Source organism: Theobroma cacao, chromosome 5, assembly GCF_053813885.1.
Source record: "Theobroma cacao isolate CCN51 chromosome 5, ASM5381388v1, whole genome shotgun sequence".
Lineage (NCBI taxonomy): Eukaryota > Viridiplantae > Streptophyta > Magnoliopsida > Malvales > Malvaceae > Theobroma > Theobroma cacao.
Window position 1 is genome coordinate 25345164 of NC_142643.1, and position 14396 is coordinate 25359559.

Consider the following 14396-nt stretch of genomic DNA (forward strand, 5'->3'; position numbering starts at 1 on the left):
TAAAATCACTTAATTCAATTAAAATCAACCAAAACTCAAGCTCAAAACTCATCCATGGAGGTTTGGCCAGCATGGATGTCTATACCCACTTTCTAATTTTGCATGAAAATGAGAAAAATGCATGGGTAGTGAAAATCACAAGGAAAATCAATGAAATTTACCTTTTTAATGCTTGATTTCTCGATTTCTCTTGATTTTTCTCAAATTTTTCAGCTAGGGTTCTTATTTCTTTTCCCCCTTTTCTCTCCTGGTTTGGACGGCTTGAAGAAGATGAGAATTCTGAAATTTTGACCTTTTTAAAGGCTAAAATAATATAATATTATTTTATTTATTTTTTAATGTTTTATTAATTCCTTAAATTCTAGCCATCCATTTGTTTCCAAATTTTCACCATACACTTGTCCCACATATCCATAGCTTAGATAAAATTCTCAGACTTATCCAAAGTCTTGGTGGAGTAATTTTTAAAATTTACACTTTTGCCCCCGTAAAAGTCAAAAATTACATTTTTGCCCCAAAAATTGAAAAATTTTTCATAGACATATTTTTCATCCCTTATACTCATACCGTTCTCCAATTTGTCAAATTTGATCTAAATTCTCTCAAAATCTCAAATTTTGTCAACAGGTGGCAAAATTACGATTTTACCTTTACACTCTAGAAATCACCGGAATTAAACTTTTTCCCTTACTATCATTAAATTATACTCCAAATAGTTAATCTTGGTCAAAAATTTCACTCAATGATCAAATTAATATCTTAAGTGGCAAAATGAAGATTTTACCCCTGAACATCAAAATTTTCATTTTTTTCCCAACTGAATTCTCGAACTCCGAACAATCATTTTTAGTCATTCCTAGACTGTAAAATATTAAATTTCATCCTACGATTCCTATTTGAACTAATTCGACGTTAAATCAACTTAAGTGTATCGTTAGGTATAATACTGGGTTTCGTCTATTCTTAGGGACTTTCCTAACGTAATAACATGCTACTCAGTGCATGCATGTCATGACATGTGTTTATAGGGTCGAGTTTTACAATTCTACCCCCCTAAAAATAAAATTTTGACCTCAAAATTTCACTTACCAGATTCGACAAATAGATGCGGGTATTTGTTCCTCATCTGATGCTCTGCTTCCCATGTCATTTCCTCCATTCGAGCACTTTTCCACAACACTTTGACCATTGAAATACTCTTGTTCCTCAATAATCGATCCTTTCGATCCAAGATACTCACAAGTTGCACCTTGAACTTCAAATCGTCATGCAACTCGATCGGGAGGTGCTTCAAGGATGTGAAAGGGATCTGATACATATTTCTTAAGCATGGAGACATGGAAAACGTTGTACATCCGATCTAACTCCGGAGGTAGTTCTAATCGATAAGCCACTGGTCCAATTCTCTTAATGATTCGGAATAGTCCAATATACCTCGGGTTAAACTTTTCCCGCTTCGTAAATCGAATCACACCTTTCCACAGAGAAACCTTAAGAAAAACTCTATCATCGATCTCAAACTCCAAATCTTTTCTCCGTTTATCTGCATAGCTCTTCTGCCTATCCTGGGCTACCTTTAGCCTCTCTCGTATAACCTTGATCTTGTCATTAGTTAGATCAATCAATTCCACACTAACTAACCTTCTTTCACCCATTTCATCCCAACAAAGTGGAGTACGACATTTCCTTCCATATAAAGCTTCGTACGGTGCCATACCAATGCTAGACTAGAAGCTGTTGTTGTAAGCAAATTCCACTAACGGCAAGTGTCTATCCCAACCCCCAAGAAAATCCATGACACAAGCCCTCAACATATCCTCCATAGTCTGGATAGTTCTCTCTGACTGACCATCCGTTTGTGGGTGAAAAGCAGTGTTAAATTTCAATTTGGTTCCGAGAGCTTCTTGAAATTTCAGCCAGAGTCGAGAAGTGAATCGAGGATCTCGGTCTGACACTATGGAAACGGGAACTTCATGTAGCCTCACAATCTCATCTATATAGAGCTGAGGCAGCTTCTCAATAGAGTATGTACTATGGACAGCTAAAAAGTGAGCGGACTTAGTCAACTGATCTACGATCACCCAGATCGCATCCTTTCCCCTCTGTGTCCACGGCAGTCCCAAAACAAAATCCATAGTTACATGCTCCCATTTCCACTCGGGAATAGGTAAAGACTGAAGTGTACCTGATGGCTTCTGATGCTCCGCCTTAACTTGCTGACATACGGGACACTTTGCTACGAATTCTGCTACGTCTCGCTTCATACCTGGCTACCAATAATTCTCCCTGATAGTCCTATACATCTTGGTGCTTCTAGGATATAATGCATAGACAGATGAATGGGCTTCTTCCATGATCGCCTGTCTCAGCTGGTTTTCCTCAAGAACACAAACTCGGTCTCTAAACATCAAGACGTTATTCTCTTTGAATCTGAATTCACTAACTCCCCCATCGGTCAATTTTTGAATTTCTTTTCTTAACTCATCATCAGACCTCTGAATGTCCTTGATTTGATTAAGTAATGAAGGTCGCATAATGAAGCTTGCCAATAAGGATCCATCATCACCATTTCTCAACTGGACCCCAAGAGATTTTATCTCTAATAATGTTGGAAAATAACAACTCTGAAATGCGGCTAAAGACAATGAAGACTTACGACTTAAGGCATCAGCTACAACGTTCGCCTTTCCCGGATGATAGTCTATCACCAAGTCATAATCTTTTATCAACTCCAACCATCGCCTTTGCCTCAAATTAAGCTCCTTCTGAGTGAGCAAATATTTTAAACTCTTGTGATCCGTAAATACCTGACAATGCTCACCATACAAGTAATGCCTCCATATTTTTAAAGCAAACACCACTGCTGCTAACTCTAAATCATGGGTAGGATAATTTGCTTCATGCCTCTTTAGTTGTCTAGAAGCATAAGCCACAACTTTTTCATCCTGCATCAACACACACCCTAACCCCAACTTAGATGCATCACTGTACACCACAAATTCTTTTCCGTTAACAAGAAGTGTTAAAACGGAAGCGGAGGTTAACCGGTTCTTTAGCTCCTAAAATCGACTTTCACACACATCGTCCCACTTAAACTTAACTCCCTTACGAGTTAGACGGGTCAAAGGAGCTGCTATTAAGGAAAACCCCTGAACAAACCTCTGATAATAATCTGCTAATCCGAGAAAACTACAAATCTCCGTCACTATCTTAGGTTGCTCCCATTGTAAAATTGCCTTTATCTTCTTGGGATCAACATATATTCCAGCTCCCGATACTTTGTGTCCTAAGAATACCACTTCCTGTAACCAAAACTCACACTTCGAAAACTTTGCATACAACTGTCTTTCCCGCAAAGTCTGTAATACTATACGCAAGTGGGTAGCGTGCTCATCATTATCTCTCGAGTAAATTAGGATGTCATCAATGAACATAATAACAAACTTGTCCAAGTAAGGGTGAAACACCCTGTTCATGAGATCCATAAAAGTTGCCGGTGCGTTAGTTAACTCGAAAGGCATGATCAAGAACTCATAATGACCGTACTGAGTCCTAAACGCTGTCTTGGGTACATCCTGTTCTTTAATCCTCAACTGATGATACCCAAACCTTAGATCAACCTTAGAAAACACTGTAGCTCCCTGTAATTGATCGAAAAGATCATCAATCCTCGGCAACGGATACTTGTTCTTAATGGTCATTTTGTTAAGCTGTCGGTAATCTATACATAACCGAAGTGCATCGTCTTTCTTTTTCACAAATAAAATCGGTGCTCCCCACGGAGATGTACTAGGGCTTATAAAACCCTTGTCCACTAACTCTTGCAACTGTACTTTCAACTCTTTCAACTCTGCTGGAGCCATTCTATATGGAGAAATAGAGATAGAGGCAGTACTCGAAAGTAAGTCAATGGGGAATTCGATATCACGATCAGGAGGAAGTCCCGGTAATTCATCAAAAAATACATCAGGGAACTCACTTACTACGGGGACATTCTCTAACTTAGGTTCATCCCTCGATATATCAATCACGTGAGCCAAGTATACCGGATATCCCTTTCGCACCAATTTCAAAGCTTTGAGGGCCGAGATTACACAAAACGGTAATACTCGACACTCCCCAGTAAATACAACTTCTGCTCCTTCTGAACTCTGGAGAATCACTTCTTTCTTAAAACAATCTATCTTTGCTCGATGAGTGGACAACCAATCCATACCCAAGATCAAATAAAAGTCCCGAATCTCCAAAGAAATTAAATCACCCATAAATTCTTCTTCCCTAACTTTAATACCACAATCTCTATAATACGTATTTCTTACTAACCGCTCGCCTAGAGGAGTATGCACTATAATCTCTTCCTCTAATGGTGACAGATTCCTATATGAGAATGATGCAAATGATATGCTCACGTACGATCTATCGGAGCCTGAATCTATCAAAACATGTGCATCTCTATCAAACACAATCATAGTACCTGTCACTGTGCTAGGTCGAACTCGGGCTTCATCCTCAATCACTACAAAAATCCTAGTCAAAATCTGGGGTTGCGGTATGAAAGATGGCTGCTCTAGGGTATTACTCCCCATGCTTGACCATATCACTAGGTCCTGTCTGGACTGTGATCCTGAACTGTCTCTCCGCGATATACTAAGACGAGTTAGAGGAGTAGAAATAGCTATTGTACCCAGTCTCAACTGAGGACAATCTCTCTGGATATACCCCTGTTGGCCGCATTGAAAACATCTTACAGGCTTTCTACATGACCCATTATGAAATCCTCCGCAATTACGGCTTCTATCCAATCCTCCTGAAGTCTCCTTCTGATTACTCATCACTGGCAGATCAAATCTAGAAGATCTCGGCTGTGACTGCTGAGATGAAGGTCTAGTGGATGCCATAGACGCTGAGGTAGTACTTCCTGTAGTAGATGTCGAATCTTTGCCTCTCTTTAAAGACTGACCTGAGAATGTAGGCGAATTCCTTCTCTTTGCAAACTCAGCTCGGATCCGTCTATTCTCAGTGGTGAGCTTCTCAACTCGTAAGGCCATCTGCACAACTTCCTTATACGACTCCTTGCCAGTCACTATCATACGCTCCCGTATCTCATTACGGAGTCCCTCCTCAAAGTAGTTTACCTGGTCTTGCTCCAATCTCACCAACTCAGGTACATAAGACATCAGCTCGTTAAAACGAGTTTCATACTCCTCAATGGTCATGTTCCCTTGTTTCAAGCTCAAAAATTCTCTTTTTTTCTCTTTCTGATGGAAATAGGTGTAGTACTGACCATTGAACTCTCGGAGGAAATCTGTCCAAGTCAGCGGTATAGAAGAGCGAGACTTTACTAAATTCCATCAGGTACGGGCTCTCTTCTCAAATAACCGTGTAGCCACCTTCAATTTCATTTCATCATCTAATCCCATATCTGCCAGTGTCTCCAATACTTGAATAACCCAATCCCTAGCTGCGATCGCATCCAACTCACCAGTAAATGAGACGTAACCTAACTCTCTAGTTTTCTTCAATTTCTTAGAAATGGAGACATTCGGTGTTTAAGGTGGAATAGGAGGTGGTGGTACTAGAGCTGTTACAGGGGAAACAACGGGTGGAACTAGACCAATCTGAGCCTGGCCCGTAAGAGCAGCGAGAAAAGCCGCTAATGCCTGAGTTGCCTCGGGTGACATGGAAGGTACGCTAGGAGCAGCAACAGGTGGTGGAGGAGGTACAAGAATGTCAGTAGACTCAGCAATAGGAGCTGCTCTAAAAGAAGACGCAGTCGACTCCTCTTCTATGGAATCTGGCTGACTCTGTCTGGGGTGACCTCTTCCCTTATCGGTAGATCTAGTGATAGGTGGTAGCTCACGTTGAGGAGGCATAATGATCTACAAAAGAACGAAATTGGTTTAGACGACTTAAGACTCTATATGCAACTACATGCATCTAACTAATCTTAACTGGGCCACAATGACATTGTAAATTATTTTAAAATAACTTTAAATTCAAGAACTTTAAAAATCAAAAACTTCTTTCAAAACCATAAGCTTTTAAACCGAAAGCTCTGATATCAACCAAATTGTCACGACCCGAACCTCCCTCGGGCCCATGACAACCGCCGCTACGTCTCGATTACACTCATTACCCGGAATGCCAATTGGAACCCCGCAAGGCTTACGTATCAGTTTCTAGCCTTTCCTGTGAGCAATCGTTGTTAAACATTCCATTTTAAATAATTACCAGTCGTTTCCCGCTCAAGTAAATCAAAAGATAAATTTTTTTAAAAAGGATTTATAGACAAATATTACTATTCAAAATATTGATTAAAATATAGCATTTTTATATAAAACAATATTTATAGAAACACATGTAAGTAAAATAAATTCATACATACAATAATTTACAAAGTTATAATGTACAATAATAATTACAATGACAAGTAGCCCGTAAATATACAAAGTGTTGGTGATAGTAACCTACTATCTGTGAAATGAGGGGTCAACTGGAATCCTCAACAAAATCGAGTATCTACAAGCTACCACAGGCCTGAAATATTTGGAAAGGAGGTGGGTGAGATTTTGCAATCCCAATGAGTAAACAGACATTATTATAAATATCTAAAGGAGAGTAAAATTGAGGCAAGTTTAAACGACAAATCACAAACCATTTCATAAGGTTTTCAATTTATTTCTTAAACCATAAAATATTTGTAATTTACCAAAACAGTTGTTAAGGCTTATGACTTTTATTAGAAACAAGGCTCAAGCCAAAAACTAATCCTCGGGGATACCTTGGCCGAGGCATCTAATCGAGTCCACCAAGGTTGTTAAGATATTTATATGTTAAACACATGTTAGTTTTGAAAACAAGCCGTTCCTTGACGTTGGCCGAGTTACACATTCACGTGGGTGGTCGACGTGAAGTGAGCTCTAACACTACCCCGGGAGTTACCTTCCTCACCTCTACAATCGGAGTAACTATATAACCGGGTTTACCGTGCCCCTCTAATAGGCAGTCCATGAAAACCCGTCACTGCAGTTACTAAACCCACCAATTTTAATAAAATTTCGATAGTATAACGTGGCTTTTATTTATTTACCCAGCCTGCATAGTAAAAAACAGTTTCCATAAATTCTCAATGCAATTATAAAATATAGCCACATATACTCATATATCATAAGCCATTCATAGGAAAATATATTTTTCAAGACAATTAGCAGCCTCCCATTTACTCAATTTCATAATCAAAAGTTTCTTATTTCAGATAATCAACACAATATATTTATTTGTCACATTTATTTCTAAAACATCAAAAGTCCCATTTTAATCTCATTTTCGTTTCATAAAATACATAAAGAGCATTTAAAAATAAACTCTAGATAATTTACAATAATAATAGGTTTACTCACCGTTTGTACAAATTAAATGCTTTCTAAGTGCCTAGATCACTATTCGTCGAGTACGATTTTCTTGCCTTTATTAGAAGGCTCTCTTCCTAGACACATTGCAAAAATTACACAAGTCACCACATTGATGCTAAATCACTATATAACTGACTTAAATCCTATACTAATGCATGATATGAAGTGCAAAATGTCTAAATTTCGCCTAAACACGGTGTTAACTTATTTCGGTCTTTTACCCGATAAATCGATATACGCGTCCGTTCAAACTCTAAATTAATTTTTTTTTCAATTTCTATACCTCAATTGCACCCAAATTGACTTAATGCCCCTTAGTGTGGTGCAAATTATCTGTTCCGATAGCAAATTATGAAAATACCCCTAGTGGGTAAAAATTCGTATTTTTACTCCGAAAATTTCCATTATTTTTTTAGGCTCATAATTCATCATTATTCATCATAATTCCTCAAATAAACATCAAGATCAGCAGCCAATATTCTCCCAGAAAATTTGACATAATGGGTTTCAATGGGAGAAAAGTATTTCTCTAGCTTATTTTTGCTATATTACAATATAACCTAACTAAAATCACTTAATTCAATTAAAATCAACCAAAACTCAAGCTCAAAACTCATCCATGGAGGTTTGGCCAGCATGGGTGTCCATACCCACTTTCTAATTTTGCATGGAAATGAGAAAAATGCATGGGTAGTGAAAATCACAAGGAAAATCAATGAAATTTACCTTTTTAATGCTTGATTTCTTGATTTCTCTTGATTTTCCCCAAATATTTCTGCTAGGGTTCTTATTTCTTTTCCCCCTTTTCTCTCCTGGTTTGGACAGCTTGAAGAAGATGAGAATTCTGAAATTTTGACCTTTTTAAAGGCTAAAAAAATATAATATTATTTTATTCATTTTTTAATATTTTATTAATTCCTTAAATTCTAGCCATCCATTTGTTTCCAAATTTTTGCCATACACTTGTCTCACATATCCATAGCTTAGATAAAATTCTCAGACTTATCCAAAGTCTTGGTGGAGTAATATTTAAAATTTACACTTTTGCCCCCGTAAAATTCAACATTTACACTTTTGCCCCAAAAATTGAAAAATTGCCCATAGATATATTTTTCATCCCTTATACTCATACCATTCTCCAATTTGTCAAATTTGATCTAAATTCTCTCAAAATCTCAAATTTTGTCCACGGGTGGTAAAATTACGATTTTGCCCCTACACTCCAAAAATCATCGGAATTAAACTTTTTCCCTTCCTATCATTAAATTATACTCCAAATAGTTAATCTTGGTCAAAAATTTCAGTCAATGATCAAATTAATATCTTAGGTGGCAAAATGACGATTTTACCCTTGAACATCAAAATTTTTAATTTTTTCCCAACTGAACCCTCGAACTCCGAACAATCATTTTTAGTCATTCCTGGACTGTAAAATATTAAATTTCATCATACGATTCCTATTTGAACTAGTTCGAGGTTAAATCAATTGAAGTGTACCGTTAGGTACGATATCGGGTTTCGTCTATTCTTAGGAACTTTCCTAACGTAATAACATGCTACTCAGTGCATGTGTGTCATGACATGTGTTTATAGGGTGGGTTTTACACCAAATGTTTAAGTGTCAAGACCAGTTTGTCTAGTTTCGAGATATCATCTCCAATTATGATTTCCAAAGAGCAAGCTGCTATGTATCGACATTAGGCCACAGAAGTATCGAGACATGGCTTAGTTTGGAAATTACCAATGAAGAACAAGTACTGAGACATGCAATTCAAGAATTGAGACAGCAATTGAAATGGGCAATTAATGTATTGAGACTAAAATCATAGGTATTGATACTTCATATCAGACAAGTGAGAAGAAGACAGATTTAATAACCAAAATTTTGAAATCAATCCTTCAAACGGCTATGATAAGGCTCTCACATATAAATGGAAGGCTGAAACACGTTTTTGATGAGAAAGAACACCTAGAGAAGATATTTTAAGCAAGAGTGAAGCTTTCAAGAGAAAATTCCTTCAATCTCACTCTTCAAATCAAGTGTTTCTCATCTTTGCTTACTTAAGTTAAAAGTTCTGCTACTCCTTTGTTAAGCCTTTATTCTCTCTTTATATTCATTGATTTATTCAAACCAAGCTTTTTGTGAGACCTCAACCTCTATAGCCTCGTAACTAGGTGTAGACACTGTAACACGGGCTAGGGGTAATTTTGTCATTTTCTTAATGAGCCCCTAGAAGTAGGCTTTCAAACAATATTATGACCTAAGTAGGCGTAAGGCATAAATGAATGATGAAAATAAGGGTAAAAGGACGAAGGAAATAAAAATAATGATGATTTCAAAGGTAAGGGCAAAATGGTCATTTTTCATCTAGGGTCAAAATTTTAAGTTTTTGTAAATCTGAGTATTTTTAGACCATTGTGGACCTGGCCTTAGCATCAAAAGAGTAAAAATATTGCACAAAGGATTGGAGAAGAATAAGCTAACTTGCTAAAGGCATTTTCGTAATTTAAGAAGAAATTGGATAAGCTTGAGCTATAAATATCATTCCTTCCAGCAGCTTCTTCTTCTTCTTCCTTCCATCTCACGTTTGTTTCCCCCTCCATGGAAGCTTGTTATGAAACCTCCATAACCTCTCTCAAAATAGCTCCAATTTTCATGCTTTTGTGCACTTTTGCATAGAACCTTTATGCTCTTTCACTCTCTCACTTTAAAACCCTTGAAAAATCTTACGTCCATACTTTCTCTCACTAGCTAGGTGTTTAGAGAGAGAAAGAAGGAACTTCTACAATAGCTTGGAAGAATTTTGAAAAGGAATTTCATTATAATCCACCAAGGTGAGTAATGAATTAGGAGTGGTTTTAAGTTGTTGATAATGGCTAGTAATTAAAGTAATGAGTTATGGTATTGGTGAAGTTGCTTATCTATTTCTAGTGTTACTAGAGAAGAGAAACTAAATAGCTAATCAAATGGTAATTGGAAGGTAAATAGAAAGGCTATTGAAGCTTGATTTGGGAAATAGCTTTTGGAGCAATATTAATGTAAATTGGATTGACTGTGATGTTTTTGGTGTGTGATACGTTCCAACGAGGCCGCTCAACCCCAATTGGACCATTAGGGAAGTTAGAGTCAACTAAAGGTTCAACAAATACCGGTGAGTGAACTTGCATTTCAAAATTTCTTTGGGAAATGTAGATGTATTCGGGGTGAAACGTTTGAATGATTTTTATCCAACTTTTCTTTAAAAATTTACCTGGGGAACAAGCCTTTGGTGAAATGTTTTGATGTTGTGAAAATGTGCCACATAAATGGTTCATGTGTTATCACAATATGTTGATATGTATAATATGCATTGGATGTTCCTTTTTGTGTGATGATGATGACCCAGCTATGTGCGGTGTGGGAGTGCACATGAGTCGATGATGACCCAGCTATGTGCGAGTGGGAAGTGCGTGCATATGAGCTGATGATGGTGGGATGGTATACATGATGATGTGTATACATATATATATATATATATATATATATATATAAATATGTGTGTTATAGAAAGTTCATGAGTATGGTATATGGTTGTAATACATGTGAATCTTGCATGTTAAACCTTGGGAATTTCTAAGTATGTTCAAGTTGATTTTGTCCTTGCAGCTAAATAGCTTTTCCTTGATAGAATGAAAATTTGTTGTTGGTGTCCTGTTTCTTGCAGTAGCGAGATTCATTCTCGTTGCAGCAAAAAATTCTCGGGTTTGGAGGGTTACATTGGCTTGATTCTCGTTGCAGCGAGAAAGTTGCTGAAGCTCTTCGCTGCAGCGAGAAACATTATGTTTTTGCCGCCTGCAACTTCCTTCTCGCTACAACAAGAATCTTTCTTGCTGCAGCGAGAAACTTTATGTTTTGGCCGCCTGAATCTCACTGCAGCGAGAATGCTTTGTCGCTGCAACGAGAAACTTTCTATCTTGGATGCTACCCTATTTGGTTTTTGACATATTTTCCACTTCTTTAACATCATGGTTGAGCATGGACTTCTAACATCAAGGATTTAATTAATTAAGCTTGTAATGAGGAGGTTTGGTGAGAAACCCTCGGCTAGTTGACAATTCGAGACAAATTTTGCTACAGCGAGAATGCCTTTCCACTACAGCGAGGACCCGTCATTTTACTTGACTTGACTTGCTTGAATACTATTGAAGTTTTCACTTTTCAAATCCTTTGTTGTGCATGGACCTTTTCGTCAAGTGATTAACTCATTAAGGGTTTAATGAGGGGATTTAATAAGAACTAAACTAAGTTGCATTGTTTTTGAAAATAAATGCATTATGATTTCTTTAAATTTTCCTTATCATTTGCTTGTTCCCTTCTTATATTCACTAACTGGGTTTATACTCACCGTTTTCAACTTCATGTTTTCAGATCAAGAGGTAGCCGGTAGCTGGGTAGAGGTGTCCTCGTAGATTCTTATCCTTGGTAGGTATATTGGCATTCCATAGCTGCACCTTCTCCTTGGTCACTCCGCTGGAAGCCTAGAGTCATTTTTGTTTGTAAATATGTACATGTGATGTAAAGTACTAAGATGTATGTCTTAGACCATATATGTACATCTTGATTGATAAAGCCACCATGAGTGGTAATAGTTAATGTTATTTTGGGTCATTATAAAATGCAATCTTTGATTGTTATAATTTACTATTAAAGTACTTAACGGTTAAGATTATGAGATGTAAATGCAAGAATAGTTGACGGGATGATGAGTAGGAGTATATATATAGGCCTGCTTGGGCTACGTCTATTGGGCCCATGCGCAGGTCATGGCCCGAAAATCAGGTCGTGACACTTTTCTTGTAACACCTCTGACTTTTAACAAGATTAAGAATGCAACTTACTTGATGAGCTTAAGAGACTTCATATATTTGAGATCAATGATGAGATTTCTTATTGAGAAAATTGTGTTAAAAGATAAAGTACTTTTGTTAAATAAGGACAAGATTAGGAATGCCACTACATTCATTGGGCAAGAGATTGGCATTATTGGGTCAATGACCATTTTAAAAAATACATGTGACATGGTTAAGAATGAGTACATACTTAGAAACAAGCAGATCACAAAAATTAATTAAGGGGTTACATATGATTCAAATACCAAAATAAATTGCCAATTGCAATTTTAAGTTCTTAGCTTTTTAATAATTAGTTAACATATTGTATTCTTTAAAGGTATTACCACTCGAATGCATAAATGAGAGAAAATAATTCATTATTTACAAATTGTTGAACATTATAATATGGTTTTCACAATTGTTAAAATTAGTATTAAACAACTGTTACATATGTTATGGTGTGAGTTCATTAAATTTATAAATCAATTCTGATGATTTATAGATCACACTTTTAATTCAATTATTTCAATGCATTCATCAAAGCAAGCCATTGAGTAGAGTATACAAGAGAAAAATCATTTCTAAAGTAATAATTAATATACTGATAAAAATAAATAATAACATGTTAAATGATATTACATAACATTAGTTGTGGGGTTTAGGGTGTTAAATCAAGTGCTAATTTAAAAAATGGATGGAATAAAAAAAGTAATTATATTATCAATAAATTTAAATGTCAATAAAAGAAAGTATAAGATCCACTTATTATTTAAAATAAAATTACAAACTTGATGAAAAGGAAAATGATATGAAAAAAATTCAAAGACCATCATTGGTATTTGTTAAGATAGTACCACAGTGAAAGGGACAAAGATATGAAGAGTGGCTAAGTGGGGGAAAGGAGCAAGAAAATCAAACATAGATAAAAAAAGGGTCCAAAATGGCCAAGTAAGGAGTAAGATCATTGACAAGATAAAAAGTCACTCTAAATTTGATTATAGGGTAATCGAATCTTATATTATCGATCAGATAGTCATAGATATCCGGGTAAAACCAACCCATTGACATCCCCACATGATATGGCACTGTTACCACAATAGTATTCACATACGTTACTTTAGTTGTATTTTGTTCTTTACTATTAGCAATCCAAAAGAACAAGTAACTATTGAGGTAAATTCATGTATTTTTGTTATTTAGGAATGTTAAAGTTGAATTTTATTTAAAAAAAAAACTTTTAAAGATTAAATATATATAGTAAAAATGGTAATCAAACTAAAAGATTAATAATTCCTTCATTTAAATATTTAAGTCGATAATAAATTACTTAAAGAAATGAGTTCAGAATCTCATTTTTAAAATGTAGTTAGCATTGCCAAAACACATGAAAAAGAAAAGAATAACAAGTAGTTCTCCCATCAAATCATCCCAATGGTTATAAATTTTTTCCAAGTATAAAAGGGACTTCTCTAACACATTTGAGATAAGGGAAGAGAAGAGAAAAAGATCATTTGATCAAGAATCAAATGAAATGAAGTAGAGGAAGCGTAAAAGGAGAGGAAAACCAAGCTAGAGCAAGCCATTCCTATTTTTCCAAAAAACTCATGAGCTATCTTTGTGCTCTCACTCATATCTTTTGTAATCATTTTTTAGCTCAACCAAACTCTTCCTCCATGTACTCACATAGCAAAATCAACCTTTTAGAAGTTTATTTGCTTTAAGCTTGTAAAAGAGAAAAGGTTATGCCTTAACCTTTAAAAGGTACTCTTATAAAGGTTATATTTGATCTTTCAGAAAGACGAGAGGTTATGTATGATCCTTGAAAAGACAAAGAAGTTCTGCTTGATCCTTGAAAAGGCTAAGGTTATGCTTGCTCCTTGAAAAGTAGTGATTTCTAAAGGTTATACTTGATCCTTAAAAAGTAGTTTTATATATTGGATTGCAAACTCCTTGGTGAGCGAAGAGAGAGGATGTAAGCACCTTTGGAGAAAGTCAAATCTCTGTAAATGATTTGTGTCTTTTCTCTCTTTTTTTCTTACTCTTTGAACTTGTGCTTTTTATTTTTTGAAACTCATAGCTCTATCTATTTTTCACTTTTCACACTTGTGCTTT